This window comes from Pogona vitticeps, chromosome 2 (genome assembly GCF_051106095.1).
Source record: "Pogona vitticeps strain Pit_001003342236 chromosome 2, PviZW2.1, whole genome shotgun sequence".
NCBI lineage: Eukaryota > Metazoa > Chordata > Lepidosauria > Squamata > Agamidae > Pogona > Pogona vitticeps.
In genome coordinates this window covers 259,869,256-259,895,752 of record NC_135784.1, presented here as the reverse complement: position 1 = coordinate 259,895,752, position 26,497 = coordinate 259,869,256, and positions in this window count along the sequence as shown.

The window sequence follows — 26,497 nt, the reverse complement described above, 5'->3', positions numbered from 1 at the left end:
TTCCACGTGGTGAGAAATCAAGTATCCTTTGCTCTCCTGCTTTCCTCTCAAAACCTGACCATAGTTGATCTCCACACTGAGCCTCCAAGAGCACTTTGTTTGTGTGTGCTGCTGCTGCTGCTGCTGCTGCTCTGGGAGCTACTGCCAGTCTGATTGATACAAACATGGTTCAGTGAGAGCTGTTACTGTTCAGGCAATTAGGAATTAGAATGAAACCAAGAAAACAAGGTAATTAATATTTAGCATTTATGTAGCACTTCAGGTTGTGGAAAGCACTTAGTTTACAAGCAATATTTCTGTAATCCCTGTGAGAGTGCTCAGATAGGTATGCCAGCATCTTTTATTATTATTATTTTGTTATTTTGGACTCCAACTGACAGAATTCTCCAAGAATTCCCCAGGCAGAATTCTGGGAGTTCCAGCCCTCAGTCACACACCTCAGATACCTACACATTCCTACATTTCACTCATCTGAAACAGGGAGTGTCACATAGATTGTACTGGGCTTACTTCTGGTTGTGGACATGCAGAAAAGAAACTGCTCTGGTGCTTCTTGGGAGGGCTAAGTATTTGTGAGAGGTGTAATCTCACTACCCATTAACTTCTGCAGAGGGCACCTCCCAAAGAACTGCTCTTACAAAAACATGTACCTCCTACAAAGACATAGGTCTCCTTGTGTTTTCTCTTGCACATTTTTTTAAAAAGTGCATATTGATGTGTGTCTGGGGCTTGAAACTCCAATAATTCTGCTTGGAGAATTCCAGAAGTCCAAAACGAGGAAGAGTGGGAAGCAGAGGTGGAGAAATACCCAGCTGGCCAATATTTAGTCAAATTCTCGGAAACTTACAAAACTAGACAATAAGATCAAGATAGTACAACTTTTTTTAAAAAGGTCAGAGCAGTGCAAAATAAAACAGCAATATTGAAACTAGTATCTGCAGATAAAAATAGCCTTAAAGATTATTTTTTAAAGGACAGTGTTAGGGTGCCACAGTTACCTTCCATAGAGTCTCACTTCAGAGGGTAGAGGGACTTAAAGTAGGATAGTACAGACAGCATTTCCATTTTAATCTACACAACCCGCTGAAAGGAAGGTCAGACTGTAATGTAATGCTTCTGCAGGGCAACCAACAGTTGAGTACAAATTAAACCTGACTCTCCATAGTTGAGGGACACAACTCCATGAGATGGTGGAGAAGACCATGACTGCTAAAAGTGTAAATTCATTCTTGTACCCTATCCATCCAGTTTGGAGCCACAAGATATATGTGTGTGTTAAACCTTTTCTCTTCATCCCATTTCCTCAACAATCCAATCACACTCACACTGGTTTGCTCCTTTCTCTCTAGAGAAAACCTGCATGTGAAACATGACAGATCTGTCTTGTATAGTTAGTCTGCTTAGGGTGAAGTTATGTAATACTCCATAGCATACACATATCTCTTTGTTTTCATTAGATTGTTGACATGCAGGAGACACAGTTCCTATAGTAAGATCAGGCATGGCATGGGAAGGCTTATCTAGGGTAACCAGACAAACAAGAGGACAGAGTTCCTATACCTTTAATAGTTGTGCAGAGGAAGATATTTCACCAGAAATATAGTTTGCATCAAACGTTGCGCCTGCCAAAATGTCCTCTTCTAAGCAACCATTGTCCACACACTCTAAGGTCACCCTAGGCTTACCTCTTCTTCCCCATCCATTATCAGAATGTGGCGAGGGACTTTAGAGGAAGAAAATTCATTGCACAGCACAATCAGTACCTCAGACCTTTATGATTTGGAGACAAGCTTGATCTGTAAGAATGATGCATATCACCCCTTGAAGAAGCTTTGGTCAAGTAGGAATAACCTCAGTGGTTCACAGTCAGCATATGCTGGACAAATGATTTGTGTTGCGTTCCTTGTATTCCTTGACTGAAATGTCAAGGCTGCTCTCAGAGACATTTTGTGAGGTATCCAGTACAAGAACTTTTGAATTAAAATGTATCAATCCACAGTCTACATCAACACCTGTAGAAATAAACAAGTCCCATAAATCTTCAATTGATAGAGCAACTATTTCCTATGCATTTAAGTGCTCAATTATTTTTGGGTTGATTTCCCAATAGAGATGGGCACAAACCGCCATAGCGGAGGTCTGTGCTGGTTTGTTTTTCAGCTGAATAGGTGTTCGGAACTTCCCAGCCTCACCTCCCACCCACTCAGAGGCAGCACCCAAAGAAGGTGGGGCAGGGAAGCCAGGGAAATATCTCTCAATAGGCACGCAGTGGAGGAGGTGGGGCTGAGAAGTGCCAAACAGCTGTTTGGCCAAAAAAAAAGGAACCATTACAAACCACTGCTTTGGCAGTTCATGTCCATCTTTATTTCCCAGTCATTGTGAGATGGTTATTTCATTCATTCATTCATTCATTCATTCATTCATTCATTCATTCATTCATTCATTCATTCATTCATATTTAGTAGTGCTTTCCCTGGATTGAAGGTGTTGTTGCTAAATGCCAGGTCAATGGAAAGTAATATTTTGATCTTGGATGAACATGCTATCCTGGCTTCCATGACAGAGATCTAGTTGGATGAAACTGGTGGGAGTTAGTCATGGTAATGATCTGCATGTGGACTTCTGTTATCATGAGGATATCATTACCTGGGGCGACTTCAAGTTATTGTAACTTTGTAGGTATGGAGGGGCAATTAAGATAGTCTGTCCTAAGAGGCTGAGGGATCCATATGGTTTCCTGATGGCTCTTGGGGAGTTTCCTGCTGCCTTGGCACATGATTCTGTGGAAGCAGTGACTGATCCCTGGAGTGGGTAGATTACCAGGGCGGTAGACACAATCACTCTTACATGTCCCCTGCCACAGAATGAGCCAAACTATTTCCTTGGTTTACTAGAGGACTGGAGGTGATAATACAAATGGGATGGTGACGAAGGTACTCATTGTGGACAGATCTATGCTGACCCAGATGACAGCTTCCTTGGAGTGGTGAAGAACACTTTTGTTTTTATCATGCGGACAATGTAGTCTGAATGGGATTGACAGGATTTAAATATCACAATAACTTTTTTGTAGCACTTGTCTCACTATCGGTGATACAAAATAAATTAAGCCTTTTTTATTTAGGTACACAAGACATTAAACAATAAAGGAAGGGCAAAGAAAAAGATGAGGACAGAAAAGCTGGGAAAGGGCTATGCAGTTTAGAAATTTGATGCGCTGGTCTCTGCAACAATTTGGCAATAAAAATCAAATGTGACAAGAAATTAATCCATATTGCATTCTAATTACAGTATGAAAAATGGAGGAAGTGTCAGATGTCTAAGACACTTAACTTTAGAAGATGATTAATATGGTAAGTTTCTATCTGCTACTTTGGTTAAGAACACTTACAGTTCTTTGATATAAAACATTTCAGTAGCTTTTCAAATGCGTGCACATTGACAGCCCCGTGCCTTTTGTTTTCAATGGAACTTCAGTAGCTTAATTGTATACAGAATTGCAACTCATGTCATTAGAATGCAAATTTGCAATCTAATAAAAGCATACAAAAGAATACAAGCTTGACATTAGTGGTTTTGACTTTTTATTTTTGGAGGTTTTTCTGGTAGTGCATAGACTGCTCCCATATACCCTTTTCCTTGAGATGAGTTGTATATGCTCTAGGAGGAAAGATAATAATCAGACTTTCCATGCTAGAGGTTAGAAAGATGTGCAAAGAACAAGAAGTGTAAATAACCAAGCATGGAAGCAACATGTTACAAATAATAGTTACCTGTAATGTGTTACCCTTCAAGTAACAATGTTGCCAACACCATTACTTTTATATATATATATATGTAACTTGGGGAGGGGATCATCTTGAACATTTTTTGTTTTTGTTTTTCATCTTTCATATTTTTAGGCTATTTAATCTACTTCATATTCTACTAATGTTACACCAATGTCCCATGATTAGCTTGACTTTGAGTGCAACCATCTAAATCCCGGTGTTGTGTTGCACCCAAACCAGTCTTCATGGCTTTTCATCCAGTAGGTTTTTCTGTTTTCTGCACGTCTTTTCCTTTTGAAGTGCAGAAAACCAGTATCCTACTGGCAGTCTCAGCTAAAAGGGGACTCAATGAACCACCTGACGCATGGCAAGTCAACACTGGCTGCGGTCACATTGGCATTTAACCGTCATTTAAATTGATTTAGATTTTATCGTTCACACGATGCAAAGGTGAAATTGATTTATATAGGCTGTTAAGTGAGTTTTTTACAACTGGCCAGTAGGGACTTTTTAAAATACCTCATTTCTAAAATCAATTCAACATGATTTTGTGGCTATGGATGCTGCCTTCATTTTAATTTATGCCTATGCAGAGTTTGGGTGGCAGAAGCACTACAATTTTTTCCTTTTCCTTTTTAAAAATTTGTTTCTTATCACTGTATCACTTTATCAATCCTTGGCATTACAGCCATCTACTGCATTCTCTCCATTTGCCTGATCAATTATTATGACACCAGGTGGCACTTCCTAGACACTTGATTTACCAATGTATCACTTACTTTTTAAATAATAACAATAAAATCAATACCTTTAAGAATAGCATGCTCCTAAAACAGAAAGGAGTTGATTTCATCAACATAGATATCAACACTGGTTTAAATCACCAGAAATAAATTGATTTCCATTTAGTGCATGTGAACGTGGCCACTGGTTTAAATACCACATGACTTAAACCTGATTTTTAAAAGCAAAGTCTGAAGAGACTCAAATTGCCAATGTGACCACAGCCACTTACATCTTACATAAATCCCAACGATTCAATGGGTATCCTGTAGTTGGGAGTAGCCATAAGATACTGGCCCTTGAAATGGTGGTTTTCTAATGTAGATAGGAAGATGCTTTCCCTTTCAAATTTGCAGTTGGTTAAGGAAAATATACTGTGAGTGTCAGGCTGGAAGAACCTATTGTGTTTGAGTTGCAGGACTAAATTAAGCGTGTTTAAGTAACATGGATGCTGGTTGAATAGCTCAGTAAACTGGAGTACCAGAGGCTGGATGTTGGATTCCCCACTGTGCTTAATGAGAGGAAAGCCTGCACAGCTGCACAGTCCCAGAGAGGCACAGAAGTAGGACACTAGTTAACAACTTATGAGTGCTTTATATCGATGAAACCATGGCAAGGATCACCATAAGATTGAAGGCATATAATTATTTTAAAATAATATTATGTATCTCTTGGCCCCTTTAATGGTTGAAGTTCCATGTCAGTCAGCCAATCTGTACTGGCACTGGCAAATTTCAGATACTAAAAGCTTGTTTCCCCTGGGTCCCAGGGCTCCCAAAGGCTTCCCCTGGTTGAAAGAGATTCCTAGAAAGCTTCAGAACCAGGGGCGTGGAGTGGGATGGAAAAAGAAAGGTTACTTACCTGTAACGATGGTTCTTCAAGTGGTCATTCTGTGAATTCACACAAAGGGTTAATACCAGCGCCAGCGTTGGGCCTCTCGGAACGTTTTCTAGCTGCAAGAGAAAAGTAACAATGTTTAGGACTACCCCTACTGCGCACGCCCAGCCTAACCGTCCCTCAGTTCCATTTGTCCGCCATAGGCCCTCGAGTCAGAGAGACGCCAGTGACAGACAGACAGAGGGGAGGCCGGGCGGGATTGTGTGAATTCACAGAATGACCACTTGAAGAACCATCGTTACAGGTAAGTAACCTTTCTTTCTTCATCGTGGTCTTCTGTGAATGCACACAAAGGGTGATTAGCACGCTTACTAACCGGATGGTGGGCTGTCACTGAAGAGCCGATGCTAGCACTGCCCTCCCGAATTTGGTCTCCTCTTTTGCCCTCACGTCCAATCTGTAGTGGGTTATGAAGGTAGAGGCATTAGACCACGTAGCGGACCGGCAGATGTCGGGCAGGTCGACGCCACGAAGTAAGGCAGTGGAGGAGGCAACAGCCCGGGTGGAATGGGCTTTAAGTCCCTGTGGAGGATCTCTGTGGTTGAGCTCGTAGGCAAGGGCGATGGTAGACACGAGCCACCGAGAGAGCGTGGACGGCGAGGCCGGGCAACCCCTCTTTGGGCCAAAGTGGCAAAGGAAGAGTCTGTTGGCCAGGCGAAAGTCCTTGGTCCTGGATACGTAAAAAGCTAAGGACCGTCGAACATCGAGCATGTGGAGCATGCGTTCAACATCAGTCGTCGGAGACGGAAACAAAGTTGGCAGAATAAGTGGCTGATTGACGTGGAAGTCGGAGACCACCTTAGGAAGAAAAGAGACGTCCAGGTAAAGCATAACCTTGTCCTTAAAGAACTGAAGAAAAGGTTGGTCATGGCGGAGAGCTGCCAACTCGCTAGCTCGACGAGCAGAGGTGATAGCCACTAGGAATAGCGTTTTTAAAGAGAGCATTTTGAGGTCACAGGTAGCCATAGGTTCAAATGGGGGTCTGGATAGGGCATGCAGAACCAAATGGAGGGACCACTGAGGGAGTGGAGGACGAACGGGAGGTCGGAGGTTAGAGAGACCCCTCAAAAACATCCTGACGGTAGGATGGGAGAAAAAGCGGGATGAGGGAGAAGCTCTGGGCTGAAAGAAGACAACCGCAGCCAGGTACACCTTGATAGTAGAGATAGACAGGTGGAAATCAAACAGGTAACGGAGATACTGCAGAAGTGTGGAAAGAGACACAGGTGAGGAGGTGAGATCCCTCTGCTGGGTAAATTTCAGAAAGCTGTTCCATTTGTAGGCATACAAGCGAGACGTGGAGGGTTTGATGGCATTGGTCAAGACCTCCTGAATTTCTGGACGATCCTCCACGCCGTCAGATGGAGCGTGTCGAGGTCGGGGTGAAGGACTTCGCCTGCTTCCTGGGTCAGTAGGTCCGGCCACATCGGAAGGGTTACTGAGTCCACAGCCATGCTGACTAGAGTGGGAAACCACACTTGGCGAGGCCAAAAGGGTGCGATGAAGATGGCCGGAGTCATCGAGCGTCGGAGTTTGATCAAGGATCTCTGTATTAACGGGATCGGTGGAAATATGTACAAGAGACCCTGGTTCCATGGAATCATGAATGCGTCGCCGAGCGAGTGGTGACCGAGACCTGCCCGGGAGGCATAGCGGGAGCATTTTGCGTTGTGAGGGGATGCGAACACGTCCAGCACTGGGGTCCCCCACTGGTTGCAAAGGTCCTGGAAGACCAGAGGGTTCAACTCCCATTCGTGAGTCTGATAGTGAAGCCTGCTCAGAGTGTCCGCAAGTGTGTTGTCCTCCGTGGCTACATGGATGGCCACCGGGTAGATATGATGACGGTAACACCATTCCCAAAGGAGGATGGAGAGATACAGGAGTGAATGAGAGCGGGTTCCTCCCTGCTTGTTGACATAGTGCATTGTGGTAGTGTTGTCCGTCACTAGCTGAACTCCGCGGCCGCGGAGGAGAGGAAGGAAGGACTTGAAGGCCTTGATAACCGCCAGCAGTTCCAGGTAATTGATGTGGAACATGGCTTCTTGAGGCGTCCAGAGGGCGTGAATGGTGCGGCGCCCGCAGTGCGCCCCCCAGCCGGACGGACTGGCGTCCGTTGTAACTTGAACGGTGAGACGGAGTGGACGAAAGGGCCGGCCAACCGTGAGATGGGGTGTGTACATCCACCACTGGAGTTGTCTGGTGAGCTCCGGGGTGACACGAAGGCGTTTCCTTTGACTGTCGATCATGGGGTCGAAAAGGGTGAGAAACCAAGATTGGAGCGACCGGAGTTTGAGGCGAGCGTGCGCTAGCGCCGGCGTCGTAGAAGACATCAGGCCGAGGAGGTGCTGGGCATGGTGGGCTGTCACCCGAGCACCGGGGAGAAATTTCCTGATGGCTCGTCGAATCTTGTGTATTCTTTCCGGGGGAAGAAAGACTCGACCCTTCACAGCGTCCAAGCAGACCCCTATGTATTGAACTGTCTTGGAGGGAATGAGCCGGGACTTCTGATTGTTGACAGTGAGACCGAGATTGGAAAGAAGATACAGAATGAATCTTGTGTCTTTCAGGGATTGCCTTCTCGAGGTGGAGACTACGAGCCAATCGTCCAGGTAAGGGTAAACGTGAATGCCCCTGAGACGAAGGTAAGCCGCCACCGGAGCCATGACCTTGGTGAAGGTCCGGGGAGCTGTGGACAGACCGAATGGCAGGGCCTGGAATTCGTAGACCGTGTCCTGAAAGATGAACCGAAGGAACCTGCGGTGGTCGGGGTGAATAGTGACGTGAAAGTATGCGTCCTTTAGATCTATAAGGACGAACCAGTTGCTCTTTTTCAGCAAGTGCATGATGGACTCTAAGGTAAGCATCCGAAACCGTCTGGGTCGCAGGTAAGTATTGAGGAGTCTTAGATCGAGGATGGGTCTTATGCCTCCTCCGCTTTTTGAGACGGCGAAGTAGCGGGAGTAAAACCCGCATTGTACGTCGTGAGGTGGTACTGTAGAGATGGCCTCTTTTTCTAAGAGAGATGATATTTCTTCCTCTAGCGAGGAGTCGAAGGGAGAATGAGTAATGAAACCCAGCGGAGGAGATCTTATAAACTCCAGCTGGTAACCGTGCTGAATAATTTTTAGAGCCCAAGTGTCGTTTGTGATGACAGACCAGTTGTGAAGAAACGGTTGAAGGCGGGTGGTAGGTGGTGAATGGGTGAAAACGGGGGGCCGAAAGTCAAAGATACTGTTTTTGTTTTCTGCCAGGTGGCTTAAAAGGTTGGCGGCGATGGGGCGGATGAGGGCGGTATCCCTGATAGCCCTGGACAGAAGAAGAGGACTGGCCAGAGCGCTGCTGAGGAAGGTGTTTGTAAGGACGGTATTGTTGGGAAGATTGATACTGTCCATAAGATTTACGCCATTGAGGGCGTCGCTGTCTAGATTGAGTCTGAACAGAATAGGACTTAGCAGTTCTCTTAGCCTTGTGAAGGTCCTCCAAATGGGAGTCGGTCTTTTCGTTGAACAGCCCGGTAGCGTCGAAGGCGAGGCTTTCAACTTTTGACTTGACGTCCTCCATTATGTCCGCAGAACGGAGCCAAGCATGGCGCCGGATAGAGATGGCAGACATGAGGACTCTGGCAGAGATTTCTGCTGCATGTCTGATGGAAAGACGTTCATACTTGGATACCGTCTGAGCTTCCTCATATGAGTTAAGAAAAGCTTGCCTGGTGTCTTCAGGTATCATTTTCAACCCAGGCAAAAGTTTGAGCCACAATTGTTTGTGATAAGCTCCCAAAACAGTTTGATAATTTATGACTCGAAGTAGCAAGGTGACAAGGGAGTAGATTTTCCTGCCGATGAGTTCCAGCTTTTTACCCTCCTTGTCGACTGGGGTAACATGAGCTTTGGCCGAAGGCCTTGAACAGCTTGTTTCAACAATGAGTGAGTTTGGAATGGGATGCTTGAGCAGAAAATGAGTATCGGCCCCATGAATCTTGTAGAAGTGTTCTGTGCGACGAGGGACATTAGGTGTAGTCGCAGGCTGAGCCCAGAACTCCTTGATGGCCTCCATAACTACAGGCACAAAGGCTATACTGGGGGGAGCGGTACTGTCCCGTTTTATGTCTCCAAAGAACAAGTCCTCTCCCGGAGGGGAAGGGAGATTCAAGTCCAATTTAAGCGTCTTGGCAAGCCTGGACATCATCTGAGAGTAAGAAGAAAAATCCTCAGATGGAGAAGGAGCGTGAGTATCGCCAGTATCGGAAAGCACCAGATCACCCGGAGGTAAATCATGCGGTGGTAAGGGTGGGGGTTGCTCCTGATCGGAGTCAGAAGACCGCTCCGTGGACACCTCATCTGGATCAGAGGAGAAGACGTCCCTCTTCTTCTTTGGAGGGGGCTTCTCGACGTCGACCTGCGTTGTCGGGGGTCGAACGGGGACCACGGTCGGTGCCGAGGTGGGAGGGGCCGGTTGCGGTGGAGGGGCAACCGGTACCGGAAGAGGGTGGTCTTTGGCTCGAATGGCCCGGCGTCGGCGTCGAGGTCGGGTCGACTCCGAAGAAGAAGAGACATATATGTACCGGATCTTTTTGCGGTACCGGTCTCGAGAGGCGGATGTCGACGACGAAGGAGGAGACCGCGAACGGCCGCGTCGACGTCGATGGTGCTTACGACGCTTAGGGCGGTCGGAATCCGCCGAACGGGAAGAAGAGGACCGACGTCGGTGCTTGGTACGACGTCGATGAGAATGGTGCTTCTTCTTAGAGCGTTTACGCTTAGAGGATTTCGAGTCCGAGCGATCGCTAGAGTCGGACTGAGTGGAAGCTCGATGCCTCTTCTTCGATCGTTTCTGTCGAGGAGACTTCGACCTCGAGCGGCCGGAGGATGGGGACCGACTCGGGGAGCCATGCTTCTCCGTGCGAGAACGTTTGCCTCGAGGAGATTTAGACCTCGAGCGCACAGGTGATCGAGGTATCTTCTCTCGAGGAGATCTCGAGTCCGAGTGTACGGACGAGATCGACACGGGAGGCGACCCCTGGCCCGCAGGAAAAGGGCTATGTGGGGCAGAAGCGAGGCCAGTAGTGACGGCGACTAACTGGCTCGGCGTCGGGGAAGACCTTCCCGAAGGCGGTATCACTTCAGTACGTCGAGCAGGAGGAGGCGCGGGTGCCTCGGCCGAGGCCCCGAAGCGCCTCGACAACTCCTCAAGAATCGGCGATGGGATGGAACCCGAGCTCGGAGAAAGTGGAATAGATGTCATTTTAAGCTGGGCGGCCGCCTTAGCTTTGGACGATTTCGACGGCTTAGCTTTCGGAGCCGGAGGCTCGGGTGAAGCAGGAGCGGCCGATTTCGACGACGCGGATTTCTTCGACATTTTGGAAACTTTGGAGACGACTGAGTGAACAGGAGCTGCTCGAGAAGTGGAAGCCATTTCCCCCTCCGAGGGCGCCGTGGAAGACAACGTTGACTCCCACAGATGAAGTTTAAGGCGCTGTTGGCGAGCCTTGAGAGCGGCCTTAGTGAAGGCTTTGCAGTGTGGGCAAGCTTTGGGATTGTGCGACTCGCCCAAACAATACAGGCAAGTATCGTGGCCGTCTTGATGGGGGATTTTGCGGTCGCACACCACACACCTGCTGAACGGCCCTGAAGGGGACATAGGGTAGTAAGGAAACCGAAACGACAAGTCCAAGGATAAGGCAGAGCAGTCCAAACACAGTCCGAGTAAGCCAGAAAATACACCGGGTCGTCAAGTTGAAGGGAAAAAGCGCTAGGGTAGTCCGTGAGCGAAGCAAAGGTCAAAGCCAAAAATCAGATAGATCGCAATAACGCAGCAATAAACGCAGCTAAGACGAGAGGCTCCAAACCGCTAGGCGGAAAAATGGAACTGAGGGACGGTTAGGCTGGGCGTGCGCAGTAGGGGTAGTCCTAAACATTGTTACTTTTCTCTTGCAGCTAGAAAACGTTCCGAGAGGCCCAACGCTGGCGCTGGTATTAACCCTTTGTGTGCATTCACAGAAGACCACGATGAAGAACTTTGAGTTAAAGATTAACACCCACAGCTGATGTCATTGTTCCTTACATTTCTCCTGCAACTGTCTGAGGGGAAATACTATGTCAGTGGTGGATCTATTAGCTTGGAATCTACACTGTGATTCTGGATAGACTGTCTGCAAGCACCTGGAGCCTCTTCAGCACAGCACGAGCAAGCAGCTTCCCTACAACACTGAGAAGAGAGATGGCATGATAGTTATCGCAGTCACCTCTGTTGCTTTTGTTCTTATACAATGTGATGATGTTTGCATCCTTCATGTCCTGTGGTACTCCACCTTCCCTCCAGCAAAGACAAAAGGTTTCATACAGCTCAGTGGTGAGGATCTCTTTACAGCACTTCAGCACTTCAACAGGGATGTTATCCTTCCCAGGTGCCTTGCCAGAGGTGAGAGAATTCAATACCACTTTTATTTCTGCTAAAGTTGGTTCGCTGGTGCAATTCTGTTGTAAAGGGTGACAATGTGATTCTGTGAGGTTTTTTTTAAATTTTATGTCGTGCCCTCCCCACCCCTAGCTAGGCGGTTGCTGGTGCTCCCTCCCTTCTCCGCTTCTTCGTCCTACTGCTGCTGGTGGTGGTAGTGAAGAAGGAGCCGGAGGGGATTGCGGCTGGTGACGAGGGCCCGCACGCCCCTGCTCCTCCTCCTCCTCGAAGTCCCAGCCAGGCTAAGGAAACTCTTGGGCAGCTTCCTCACGCTGTTGTTCCGCTTGGTGGAAAATCTGATGCAGCCCAGCCTCACCCAGACTCTGCCTCCAATGGCCCCCAGGTAAATTGAGTTTGAGACCCCTGCTCTAGAATATAGCTCAGAGTAGTGCTGCACCCAGCATTCCATCTGCTGTGCTCAGTCCTGGATGATCACGCCTGTAGCAGACTTCAAAGCAGAAGATTTCTTCTGTATTGTACCTAAAGCCTGCTTGATACCGTCATACATTCCCTTGATGTTTCCTGTGTCTGTATCTGACAGCAGAGCTGAAGCCAATAATTGTTAGAACATCTCCTGGTAATCTGTTGGACTTTGCTATGAGCAAGTCGAAGAGCCTACCAGTTGTACTCACTATGACAGACTTTGTATGCTATGCTGCTAGAACTCTCATCTTTTCCTCAATGGCTGGCATCAACTCCTCCGAATGGGCTTCGAAGCAGTCCGCCATCATTTTGGTCGTCTTGCCAGATGTGGCCAAGGCAGTGTTATAAACAGCATTCTTGAAATGTTCCCATCATTAAGGTACATTTGCATCAGCCAGGCCTGGAAGAGTTTCCTCAAATCCTTGAGCAAATTCCTCCACTTTCCTCTGATTGTGAGTCTTGCTGATGTCAAGATGTGGTCTTTCTTCCTTTTTTGTATGATACAATCTCTTTATTCGCAGTTTTACTCTGCTACACACCAGGGAGTGATCAGTATCGCAATCAGCACCTTGGTAACTGCATGTGATCATAATACTAGGAATATGTATAACAGCCGGTGTCATGTCTTGGACCTCTCCTGACTTACTGTGACCAAGCTGGCTTTAACTTGACTGAGACTTGACAACAGTCTGTCTTTCCAAAGTCTGCTAACCAGAATAGCTCCTCCTATGTGATCCTGATAAAAAGTACTCCTTTTAAGCTCCCACTTCGTGTGAAGTCTCCATTTGATACTAATGAGAGCTTTCCTCTCCCTACCCATACTATAGCTTCAGAGGAATGGTTTTTGTAAGCAAATTATAGGAAGAGTCAAACACCCTTTTCTTCGTCTTCTGTTGCAATACTTCTTGTTATCACATTAACTCAGTAAGTGCTAAATCTGTTTTTTAAAGACAATTTTAAATATGCATTCTTAAAATCTATAAACAAATCAGAATGTGATATTGGTGGCCTCGTGCAAAGCAGCTGAGATGTGTCATAGTTTATGTGGATAAGGGAGTAGCTGACTATCACATGCAAGGGCTACATTTAAATAAAAAGAGACTATCGTAGTTTCCTATATCAGCGCAGTACAGGGGCATCCATCGTAAAGGTGCAAAAGGTCAGTCAGCAAAAGGTCCAAGAGTGAATTGTCCATAGCTATTTAATTATAGGCCAATGAACAGTCAGTCTGCCAGAGTGCAAGTTTTGATTGAGCTGTGCTTCTGGGTTGGAATGAACAAAAAGCTAGTCACAAGGCTGTCAGTCAGTCAGCACCAGAGAGGGAGTGGGAGAGTTTCAGAGTCAAGAAGACTTGCTGACCTGGAGCTGAAAGAGGTCAGGCTGGACTGTAAGGGTAGACATTTTCAGCACTGTCCAAGGGAAGACAGATGGCTAAAGATGGAGAGCTGCAGGGTGGAATTCACATAAGGCTGAGGAAGATGTGACTGTAGAGGGAGGAGGACCTCTGAAGCAGGCCTTCAACAGAACCAAAGCAGACTGTGGCAGTTACTTTCAAACTGCATACAATGTGAAGTTCCCAGAGCTGTAGTCCAAAAATATTCTAAACCTATTGCTCAACGTCCCAGAAGGTTGTGGTGGAAGATGTTTGCTTGGCTTCACGATCATTAATATTTTGAGTTCCCCAGGGCTTTGCTTTGGTCCTCCAGATACTATTGTCCATATCTGGGCCATGCTGATTCCACTCAATTCTGTCTCTCGGTTTCAAATGATAACAAGGGGTGGAACTGCTGGTTTGGCAGTTTGGCATGGTTTGCTTCCCAACAGAACTCCTTCCTAGAAGAGGGAAGGTGGGGTACTGTTGCTGAATGGGTGCCTGCTGGAGGGAGCAGGGTGCCGAAATGCAGATCAGCTGTTCAACCAGGAAATGAAGTGTGCTAAACTGCCAAACCAGCAATTTGTGCCCATTTCTAGTTAGCACATCAAAGCTCAGGCTAAACATAATGAGGGTTCTGTTTGCTAGTTGTTCCAGAATTGTGGGTGCATTCTGGTCCAGATGGGATTACATTCTGACGTCTGAGAGATACCCTTGGACCTAGCATTGTTTCTGGAACATCATCAAGTGTCTTTACTCATCTTTGGTTGGGGCAACAGTTAACCCTTCCTGGAGAAGACAGTTGTGGTTATAATGATCCTCAATTCAGCCACCTTTTCTTCAGATTACTACAGCCAAAGCCTGATGCTGCACTAGGTCCAGGTTAAGTAGCGGCTTGTGCTGGGGGCAAACTATATCCCTGTACTAGGTCTAAGATTTTTGTGTGCTCCACGAACAGTATGCTCATTGAAAAGATCGAAATATTCAGAGACATGAATTAAACACAGCTAAAAAGGAAAAGCACTAAACCTTGATAAGTCTTTTGTTATACAGAATTTATTTAAATCTATGTTAGGTCTTAGCAGATAGGTCTTCCTGATTTCCAAACTCCAGTAAATATTCAACAGAATAAACAATAGTCATTACAATGGGGGAAGTAGATTGTAATGGCGAAAATGCTGTTAAGAGATTAGAATTCAATTTCCACTCAACCATTTAACTGATTTCCAATTTCCATTTCCTTGTACTAAGTAATAACCTAATTTGTGGTCCTGGAAATATACATTGTAGCTAATGTAATTTTTACTTCAAAAGCATTACTTTATGAGATCTCTGGCTTTAGAAACATGAGCTCAAAAGTGCAAATATAACCTTCTGCATTTGGTAAGAAGGAGCCATTCATAATGTATATTAAATTGTGCTTGTAAAGATTTTTTTTTAAAAAAAGGTCCAAGCACACAGCTACAAAAGTGCTCCTGTCACCTTGTCCCTTGTGACAGAAAAATTGCATTATTGCCAAATTTGTGCAAAATCTTTTGATCAGATTGTGTTGCTACTTAACAGAGGAGTAGGAAAAGCAGAGTGCTTTATTTTTGTTTAATGGCACAACTGCAGTTGGGTAGCACTGCCAGCCTCAAACACAGCTTTGTACAAGAAAAACAGAGTTTCCTCGCTGCCTTTTTCAAAAAAACAAACACAAGCCTTTGGCCCCAGGACTTTTTTCTTCCCTGGGCTTTTTTTTCACTGTGGACGTGTCAGAATCAATTCTTCCTGTGATCTTCCTTCTGCCTCTCTCAGCCATTGCTTGCAGACAGAACAGAAAAGGTATTATTGCCTTTTAATTCAGTAAACTCTTGCAGTACATTATGTTTTAATTGTCACAGATGTAGCCACGTTACTCTGTTCCACAAAACTGTAACACAAAACAACAAACATGCTTGTGCAAAAGCAAGACTGAATTTAAAAAGGACAAGTTTATTCATGGAACTTAATACTAAAATAAATCTGTTGGTTTTAAAGATGTCACAAGATTGTTTCTTTTTCTTTTTTGTTAGGCTAGTTGATTTTATTTCTTTATGAAAAAATAATATTAATAATAATATGAAGAGCCACTGTTCATCCCTACCTGTTCAAAATCTTAGCTCCTTTCATGTCACTGAACATGAAGTACCGAGTGTTGCAATTTATAATTTATTTAACTGGGGATCTGCTTCTGGTTGGTAATAATAATTCATTCTCAGATAGTTGCCAATCTGTTGATGCAAAAGAACTGGATTAGGACTTTATGCAGCTGTAGATTAAGACTGGCTCCAGTGTATTTAACTCTAAAATGTTATGAGCAATCTCTGTTTTCCACTTTACTCTTGTTCCATATGAAGTAGATATTAAGAAAGACTTTTTAAAAGCTGTAAAGGTATTTAAGGGTATTTGATCATTAAGAGGTATGTTTTCTCATCTATCCATGCATGTAATTTTCCTTGACAACCCCTAGAGGTGTGGGGTCATTTCCCCCTGACATGAAAATAGATGTTAATATGGTTTTATGTGACCCTGGTGGGTTACCATATTTTGTCATGCTGCTCTTTCATTAGGTTTGAAAATGTAAAAGAAAAACAATACTCTTTCTTTCATAAAACACTTTAGAGATCACTATGTAAATAGTTTCCCAAAGTATGACAGCACAACAATTTTTGCTTGTTTGCTCTACAAATATAAATATTCTGTGGGAAAAAAATCCCTTCCCATGCCAAAAGAACATGATGAATAAAATGGGCTACCTGGTAAACACAGGGCTGTATTGCAGAAGCTTTGTGCCTTGATTGCTACTCGGAGATAAAAATCATTCCTCACACTTTGAGACAAAAGTAAATGGCAGTTTGCAATGTTAAGAACCCCTGTGGAAATAAGATGAAATGAGACGAGGCTTCCAGACCTGTGAGAAAAATCAATCTGATGGAAAATTGACAAACTTGTTTAACGTGCCGGCACAGGATCCGAGAGATGACCCGTAGAGACCTCCACTTAGACACACTGTGAAGTTACTGTCAGTTCTCTTAATCTGTTCAATTACACAACAGGATCTCAAAGGGGAATTTTTACCAAACATCAGTTTAAATTAACTTTTTCTTCTTTGTGCTTTAAGCCCTCTCTCCTATCCAGAATAATGTCTCTCCAGGATCTCTAATCAATTATTTAAAAAAACCCAATTACCTGTCACAGAAAATGTTATATGAGGATCAATTTTATTTTATTTGTTATTGAGCAGAAATGAATCCATGGGACTTGAGATTCATCGCAACACAAAAATCACACACAATTTTTCTTCTTCTTTCATGAGAAGTTTGCATCTGGTGTAACACCAGTAACTTTTCAACTCTCTCTCACTATATTCAGTGATGAAACATCGATTATGATTTATGTTAGTTCACCACCGTAAATAAAATCAATGCTCCTTAGCACAGCTGCAAGGCAGAATCACAGAAATGCTGGACAGAAAAAGAGAAGGCAGCCCATGCAGCTGGCAAAAATTGCCTTTTTCAGTACAGGCACTAGACTCAGAACACCACGGAGTGACACTGCAGCTACAGCTTTCCAAAATACTATGCTCCACCAAGAGAAAACAATTGCTGGTGGGTTTGATCCAGAGTTTGTTTCCCTGAGTTGGGTTCCACCCATAATATTGCTGGTGGTGGAAGACAAGATTTTATCCCCCCCCCTTCACCTTGCAGCCCCAGCAACACCTCCAGCAACACTATTCCAATATTCCCAATCCTCCTGAACAGATGTTTGAAATTACATCCTCTTCCTCTCCGTTCTTCTTTGTGCTTATTTTTCCTTCTTTCCACTCTAGTACTGGCTTCACCTGGGTCAAGACCACATTGTTCCCGATCCCTTCTGTTTCTTTCATGCAAATCTTTCTCTTCGTGCCACTTAGTATTGACTCTTTCTGTAAGACTTGTTCTTTCCCCCTCTATATTTTCTCTCCACACATGCAGTTTTCTTGTTTGTTGGCCTTTCTCACATGCCACCTCTGTGTTTCTTCAGCCTTTCCTAACTCCTCCTACTCCTCAAGTCCTTACCAGGTACCACAAACTTCTCTTGCCATATTCTGCTTCCCCAAATCAAGAAAGCTATACTTGTACATTATGTAAATGATTTGTTCATTCCCTCATTAATTTCCTAGTCTGAAACACTCCTTTAAAATTGCATAACAGATAGCAAAGAGAAAGTTATTTCATACAGGAGAAGCAGAAGGTTAGACTTTCTTCAGTGATTTGAATATAATGCTGGAATGCACCCCCGAGGAACCCTTTCTTTCCAATATCTTCCCTCTCAAAGGTTTAGTGTGTCTATTATAGCTGCATTCCAGGGCAACAACCAATGTTGCTGCCCTGGAAATAGAGGCTCTATTTAAGGTAATTTGGATTTTTTTGGGTCATTGCCAAAAGAAAGCATCTAAAACACAAAGGATTTGTGCTCACAAAACATGGATACATTGTGTTCCTTTCATGCCCTCTCTTTTTTGTAACCTTTTAGGGCCCTTTTGTCTGTCAAATCACCTAGGCAATTTTTCATCTGAAAGCATTGCAAGGTCTGCTGTGATCATCAAATCAAAATGTCTGGGGGAAAAATTGGAATTTTGAATGTGTAAAAGAGCCTGGAACCTAGTGAGAAGTGCTGTTTGCTTCAGTCTTTGTGAAAGTATTATGTGCTGAGCTCCTGGTGCCCTCTATCTCAGATTGGCTTCATCTTGAATACTTTCATTTTTGCTTTTTTGTCTTGATTTCTCTCCCTCTCTCATTTCTTTGGAATCTTCCCTTCCCTTGCCATGGCATGCCTTCCCTTCCCTTTCCTCCCCCTCCATTTCCCCTTTCCCTTCCTTTCTTTTATTCTTTTTGCTGCTGCCTACTCTTCCTGCTGCCACTTGCTGGACTGAAAGAAAAGAAGAGAAGGAATCAAATGGTTGCAGGGAGATAAATCTCCTCATGTTCCAGAACTGTTGGTTTGATGAAAGGCTTTGATGGTATTTTTGCCTTCATTTGCTTGGTTGTTTTCAAAGAAGAGACTGTATTTTTGTTTGGTTTTAGCTAATTTCTCCTTGTGTGGCTGATTTTTTTAAAATATAAAATAGTAATTTAGTTAATTGACTGTGCCTTTATTCGGTTAGAAGTATGTATTTTGGTGGGGGTTTTGGAAACTGCTTTGTTTGCTTCTGCAGGGTGTGGGGCTGGGGTGGTGTTTAAAAAAAATTAAAACTGTTCCAGTGTGCCTCTAGGCTGTGTGAATGTAATAATATAAACTAGTGCATGAATATGTCTAATTATGATGTTTCTTTCTCCGGTGCTGTTGCCTGCTTTTTCCTTGCCTCTGCTTTTTAGGAGCAGTTTTGAAGGTTTCTTTAGGGCTTTTGAAGTGCCAGGAAACATTAATGGGGAATGAGAAAGAAGCTTTCCCTTTCATATAAAAACCAAAGAACCAGTACACAAAGAAATACGAAAATGAAAGAGGCAACCCCACCCCAAAAGAACTCAAAATGAAAGAATTACAAAAAATTTTCACTGTGCGCATATCTAATAGTATCACTCTATTATGCTTTCATCAGATCTGAATATTATGCCCAGTTTGGAGCACCACAAGTTATAAAGGAAATTTATAAGATGAAATATGTTCAGAGAGAAGGGCAACCAAGATGATGAAACGTTTGAAAGCTAAGTCCCATGAAGAACTATTCAGTGAACTGGGTATGTTTAGTCTAGTGGAAATGGAGAAGTGATATGATAGCTGTCTTCAAAGATCTAGAACTGTCCTGTTGTGGACAGAGCAAACTTGTTTGCTGCAACTTCAGAGGTTAGGACCACAGCTAAAGGATTCAAATTGTAAGAAATAACATTTTAGCTAAATATTAGGAAAAACCCTCTGACAATGAAAACTGGGTTACCTCCAAAAGTTGGTAGATTTTAAACAGAATTTGAGAAGCCATCTGTCATAGAACATTTTGGCAGGCTGTTGGACTCAGTGACCCTTGGGTTCCTTTCAGCTCTATGATTACATGATTCTTCACACTCCCCATTAGTTTCATACAGACTGGATACTACTGTAAGGGATTGAAAGGCAGTTAAGAGTGGGAACAGTCTTATAACAAGGACAGGTCACCATTTAAAGGCTGACAGAAGATAATCATCCTTTTAAAGGTCCCCGTCGTTTTAAGGTTTCTCCAGTCCAAATTTGATTTGAATTCAAAGAATTGTCAAGGATGAAGAGCAAGGGTCTTGACATCACTCACGTTAGAAGCATCTAATTAGCAGATTCAGCAGACATTTATTTGGTTGTAGGTTTTTCGAGCTGTTTGGCTGTGTTCTGGAGGTTTTTCTTCCTAACATTTTGCCAGTCTCTGTGGCTGGCATCTTCAGAGGACAGGAGTTAGAACTCCTTCTATATTCTGGTGTAGTGTGTGGGATAGTTGAGTATTTGTAGCTGTGGGATCAGCATTTTGTCCTTTTCAGGAGATTGGGTGATCATGGTGATCAAGGTGTTTTTTGTTATGGGTGTATTGTTAAGGGAGAGGTGATCTGTCACTGTGATTGATGGGTGTTGTTAGCTAGTCTTTTGTGAGCAGTGATCCTTGTGACTGGGTAGAATTTGTTGATCCTTTAGTAGGCTGTATTTTTCAGTGCTGGGAGCCAGGTTTTGTTGAGTTTTAGACTTTCTTCTTTTTTTGTTGAAGCTGTGCTGATGTTTGTGGATTTCAGTGGCTTCCCTGTATAGTCTAACATAATCATTGCTGGTGTTGTCCAGTTCTGTGTTTCGAAATAGGATTTGATGTCCAGCTTGTTTCAGGGCATGTTCATCTACTGCCGATTTTTCCAGTTGTTTTAGTCTGCAGAAGCGGCCACCATTAAGGGAGTATCAAGCTGAAAATAAAAGATAGCTGAGGTCTCCTTCAGTTGATTATATAGGCAAGTCCTTGGGTGGTGGAAATGATTAATGCTTGTTTTCTTTATTTTCTTCACACTAAATATCCTTGTTTCTGAAAATACTTAGAAGACCATGACTAAATGAAAAAGAAGAAAAGCAAGTTAAAAGAGTAAATCACTCTTTGCCTCACTATAAAATTAAGTACAACCACACGGGGCTGGGGCTGAATGCAGCCATTTTAATAATCTCTCAGGGAGTGTGAGCGTTGCACCAGCTGGCAGTTGCTATAAAAATGCCAAGATATTTGTGGTGGCTTTCCTCAGAAGGGAATATTGCTGAGTGTAGCACCAATAACAAATGGTAGGATTTCAGTAGCAGCCAAGGGCAGATCAGTAAATATAAAAAGGGAGACAATTCCTGCCTCTGGTTTGCCAGAGGAGTTGATTAATTGTCAAATCCTCACCTGTTGATTATTTTGTTAATGCTTATTTTAAAAAAAAGTTCTTTCAGTAGGTAAAAATCACACAGGCACCAGAAGCTTTTAATTAAGAGGGGCAGGAAGAAGAAAACAATATCATTTAGGTGTTTTCCCCCCCAGCCCAACCAGTACAGTTTCCATGCTTGTTGGTGTGGGCTTTTTTTTTAATCAGTTTTTCAGTTTTGGTTGTGGTAAGATATTACACCTGTTTTGGCAGGCTCTTGTTTGGGGAAGAAAGAGAAGATGTCTGTCATTGTGGTTCAGATTACACTATCCAAGAGATGGATAGCTAATTGCTGGAGACAGATTGGTCACCTTGATTATTTTCTGTCCCTTTACCACCACTGACTCAGAAAATTTCACAACTGGTAAGACTTATATTTTGGTTACCCCCCCCCCCCAGGCCATGGCTGTGTATTGTTATATCATCGTATCCCAGGCAAAAGTGCCGTTTGGAGTTTTCTATTCATCATTTTGGCATTTTTTTTTCCTGCCTCTTCCTTGCCTGGCAAGAAGAGTGAAGTGTGTTCACCCAAAAAGAACAGAACAGAACAGAAGCATGGGAGAGCAACTATAGCTCTCCCGTGGTCACCGAGATAAGAATCACATAATCTAAATTGGAAAATTTTAATAACTGGGTTTTTGTTCCACTTACATTTCAGGAGAAAATTAAGTTCTCAGTGTTTTATGGGAAACCCCCATACAATCCCCATACTAAATAAATCTAGTCCAGAAAGGAGTTGAATCCCCTATGGGGGTGGGGTGGGGGAGGCAGTGATTACTAAAACCCATTACATGGGTTTCCTGAAACAAATCATGCCAGATTGATCTTAATCTCTTTGCGAGCTTGTTTGATTAGTGAATTTAGTGTATTGAGAGTCTGGCAAGGCTTTTGGCAAGGTCCATTGTGATATTCTCGTCACCAAACTGGTAAAATGTGGGCTATAACATACTACCATTAGGTGAATTTGTAAAGGGTTTAGGGACTTTAAGCTGACCGTGCTCATTAATGATTCCTTGGCATCCTGGAGAGATGTGACAAGTGGGGTGTCACAAGTTTGTTCTGCATGCAGTATTGTTCAACATCATTATAAATGACTTGGCTGAAAGGATAGAGGGGATGCACATTAAATCTGTGAAGGACAGCAAACTGGGAGGAGATGCTAATACTGCAGAAAACAGAATCAGGGTCCAAAATAATCTGAACGGAATGGAGGATTGCTCTAAAATAAACGAGATGTGATTCCAAAATTAAAAATAAAATAAAATTCCTACATTTAAGTAGGAAAAAAATGGAAACACAATATAGGATAAGTGACACTTGACTCATAGTAGTACATGTGAAAAGGATACAGGGATCTTACTGGACCACAGCTAAAAATCAATCAATAAGGTGATGGTGCGGGGGGGGGGGAACACAATGCAATTTAAGCTGCAATAATATACTGTGTCCAGATCAAAGGAAGTAATCGCACCACAGTTAAAGGCAAAAAATATAACAACAGAGAAACTACACAACTTTAATGTTACAATGAAAAAATTGAAATAGTTTGGGGTTTTTCAATCATCAATCCAAGTGAAAACTGCAGCCAAGAAATTAGAAGACTGAGATTAGGAAGGGCAGCAACGAAGAAATTAGAAAAGTTCATCAACTGTAAGGAGGTGTCACTGGCGTCCAAGACCAAGCTCATCCACACCGTGGTATTTCAGATCACCATGTATGGGTGTGAAAGGTGACAGTTAAGAAAGCTGACAGGAAAAATATACGTTCATTTGGAATGTGGTGCTAGAGAAGAACTTTGGGGATACTTTGGACTAACAGAAAGACAAACAAGTGAGTCCTAGATAAAATCAAGGCTGAACCGTCTCTGGAGGCAAAAATGTTGAAGCTGAGGCTGGCTTACTTTGGGCACATTAGGAGAAGGCAGGAGTCTCTGGAAAAAGACAATAATACTATGAAAAGTGGAAGGCAGTAGAAAAAGAGGAAGACAAAATATGAGATGGACAAACTCCCTAAAAGAACCAAGGGCTTGAGTTCACAAGAGCTGAGCAGGGTTGTTGAGGACAGGACATTTTGGAGATTGCTCATTCATAGTGTCCCCATAAATCTGAAGGAACTGGATGACATATAACCATTCTGCTTTCAGTTTAAGAAAGCAAGCAAGAGGTTGGAACATGTCCAGGTAACCAAGATGATAAAATGTCTGGTAGAACTGTTGAAGTAGCTGAGTATATTTAGGATGGAGAAATTTGAGAAATGGTACAAGAATAGCCATCATCCAGTATTTGAAGAGTTAGAACCTGAGCTAACGGATTCGAGTTATAAGAATGGAGATTTTGACTAAACATTAGGAACATCCTGACAGGAGCTGAAAGAGCTGTTTGAATGGACTGTTTCAGGAGGAAGTGGACTCTCTTTAATGGGAGATTTATAAACAAAGGTTGTATAACTATCCCTCACAGATGCTTTAGCTATGGATTTTCTGAATTCGCAGGGGTTAGACTAGATCAGTGATGGTGAACCATTTTGAGCCCCAGCCTCCAAACTGCAAAACAACTTCTTTATTTTGAAGTGGCAACACTGAAATTAAACCTGGATACTGAGGTTTTACTTTAGGGGAAAAAAAACTGCCCCTGCACTGCAAGGGTTAAATGCTTGGGTCCGCCGCCCCCCCCCCCCCTTTGGGATGTTATTAACAGACAAATACTTACCAGTCCTCCAATCCCCTATCAGGCTAGACTGGTAATGGCCGCCATTGCACCCTTCTGTTGCACCACTGCACCAACAGAGGGAGTGTTGAAATCCAGGATCAGAGGACTGGTATTTCCCCGATGGCAACTTACTGCTCATGTGCCCACAGAGAGGGCTCTGCATGCCAGCTGTGGCATGCATGCCATAGGTTCGCCATTGCTGGACTAGATGGTTGTGGGGTTTCAATGTTATGATACTATGGAACACTGCATTTTTTTAAAATGGCATTTTCTAATTAACTTTTGTTTGCCCAAAGTTCTTGATGTTGGATAAACTACTTGAGAGTCACTTCAGCTCTTTTCCTGAGAAGACAGTTAACTCTATCATTTTGTTCACCTATATTTATGATACATATAAAAAGACAGGTATTTCTCTTGTTTTTAGACTAAAGCATCATGGTATCACTTCTTTTTAAAACCCAGTATGATTAACGTGAGATCCTCAAAAGATGCTCACTTCCATTTGACAAACTCTGCTCTCAAACTGCACGGTGCTGTACATAAAAATCAGATGTTACTCTAGGGCTGACATAAATTTCCATACACAATTGCTGATTCAACCACTATTTTCTGTTGGTTTGGTCTGTCTAAAACGGGAAGATCCCAGGTGGAGAAAAAATTAGCATGGTGACTAGTTTTTGTTTATATTGTCATGTAAAATGGATCCCAACTGACTTTTCTTTATTTTATTGCAACACATTGCTGGAATAACTAAATAGCACCTGGAATTTTCAAATATGCATCTCTCAGAAGAAGCAGCGACTCATTCCTGCTATCGCTCAGCTTGAATTTACTTTGACATTATTTTTAGGACTGCAACCCGTACAACCATGTGTGCTTTTATTTATTTTAAAACTAAGTTAGAGAAGTAATGACTCAAGATGCTGAAGCTCTTAACACACCCTGTTGGACCCATGAATTAACAAACAGATTCCCCCCCCCCAATTTGCTTCTCTTTGTGTGGCTAATATAATTCCTTACACACTTCATGGTTTGTACCCATTATGACCCAAAATATGCAAAGATATAATATGCACTTGTGGCCTCCTGTAACATAATGGCTTTATTATTGCCAACTAAAAGAGGAATAATATAACATAACAAACATGTGCTGTCAAGTCAATTCTGGCTTATGGCAACTCTTTTCAGGGTTTTCAAGGTAGAGAATACTCAGACATGGTTTACAATTCCCTTCTTCTGGGGATGCCCTGGGACGGTTTATCTTGCCAAAGGCCACACAGGCTAGCTGTGTCCACAGGACACACAGTGGAGAATTGAAACAACCTGTCTCCTCAGTCAGATACTTAAAACACTAAGCCATCTAGCAAGCCTCTTAAAACAGGGATAGGTGACACAATGGCAAAGGAACACCCTTCTGTTCTCCTCAAAATACTCCAGGAAAAGAGCTTGCTATGGGGACATTGGCGGCATCTACCGCCATTTCTCCTGGCAAGTGGTGAAGCAGCACCAGAAGGAAGTTGTCCACCCCAAACTAAATACCACGAAAATGGCAGAAACTCTTCCAGTAAACTTAAATATGTCCTCTTAGTCAGTGGAAATTTAAGGCATCAAATGCTGTTTGGATTATTTCATATACTTTTATGACTTATGCTCCTGGAAGACCTACTATCTCAAAATAAAACACCACTTGGGCTAGATCCAGCTGCCTCTTTGCAAAAGCTATTACAAAGCGTTGTATATGCTGTCATTATTTCAGAGCATTTTAGCTTTTTTATTTGAAGAGAAGCCTGCTAAAATATTAGTATTTAATGCTAATTAAAAATGAGTAACTAATGCTAATTAAATAGACATGACTGCAGAATCATTATCTTAATTTTTTAAAAATTTTTATAATACAAAAAACACCAAAAAAACCACACCACATATGTAACAACAAAAATACAGAAAAAAATACAAAAAATAGTGCTTATTATAAACTAAATTCTAACATGTTCCCCATTCCCACGGGACTCCATTTAATAATATTTTATTACAGATTACCTCTCCAAAATTGTATTGAGCATTCTTTAGAGGCTTTCCCCCTTCCTTTCACTAAGACAAATTCCACAAATTTACCGCAAATGTCATAAAAATTGTTAGAACTTATTTCTCCTCTTTTTAAGTTCTATAGTCAATTTATCATTTAATGCAATATTCCATACTTCACAATACCAGTCTTCTATTTTAATATCATTTTTTGTCTTTCCAAAATCTAGCTATTAATATTCTAGCACTTGTCATAAAATTGGTAATTAATTCTTTTGAGTAATAATCCAAATCTGTTATTAAAAATTGACAATAAAGCAATTTTAGCATTAAAATCAATATCTTTACCAAATGCAGAATCATTATCTTGAGTTGCTGATTTTGCAGTTTTCCCCCCGAAAGAAATTTGTATGCTGTGCACCATCACCAACTTGGGAGGCACTCATCCTGTCCTCTTTGTCAAATACATTTGTCTCTGTGACACTGGTTTTTCCTTCAAATCCAAAAGTTGTCGCTTTCTTCAGCTGTTTTTATCAACAATCCAGTTCTTCAAAAACCCTCTGGTTTATGAATGTGTGATATTGCTTCTGCATACACAATTCAAAATGCCAGGAAATGGCCTGATATTGCTGCACAATAGTGTGCTCCATTGCCAGCAGAAAAAAG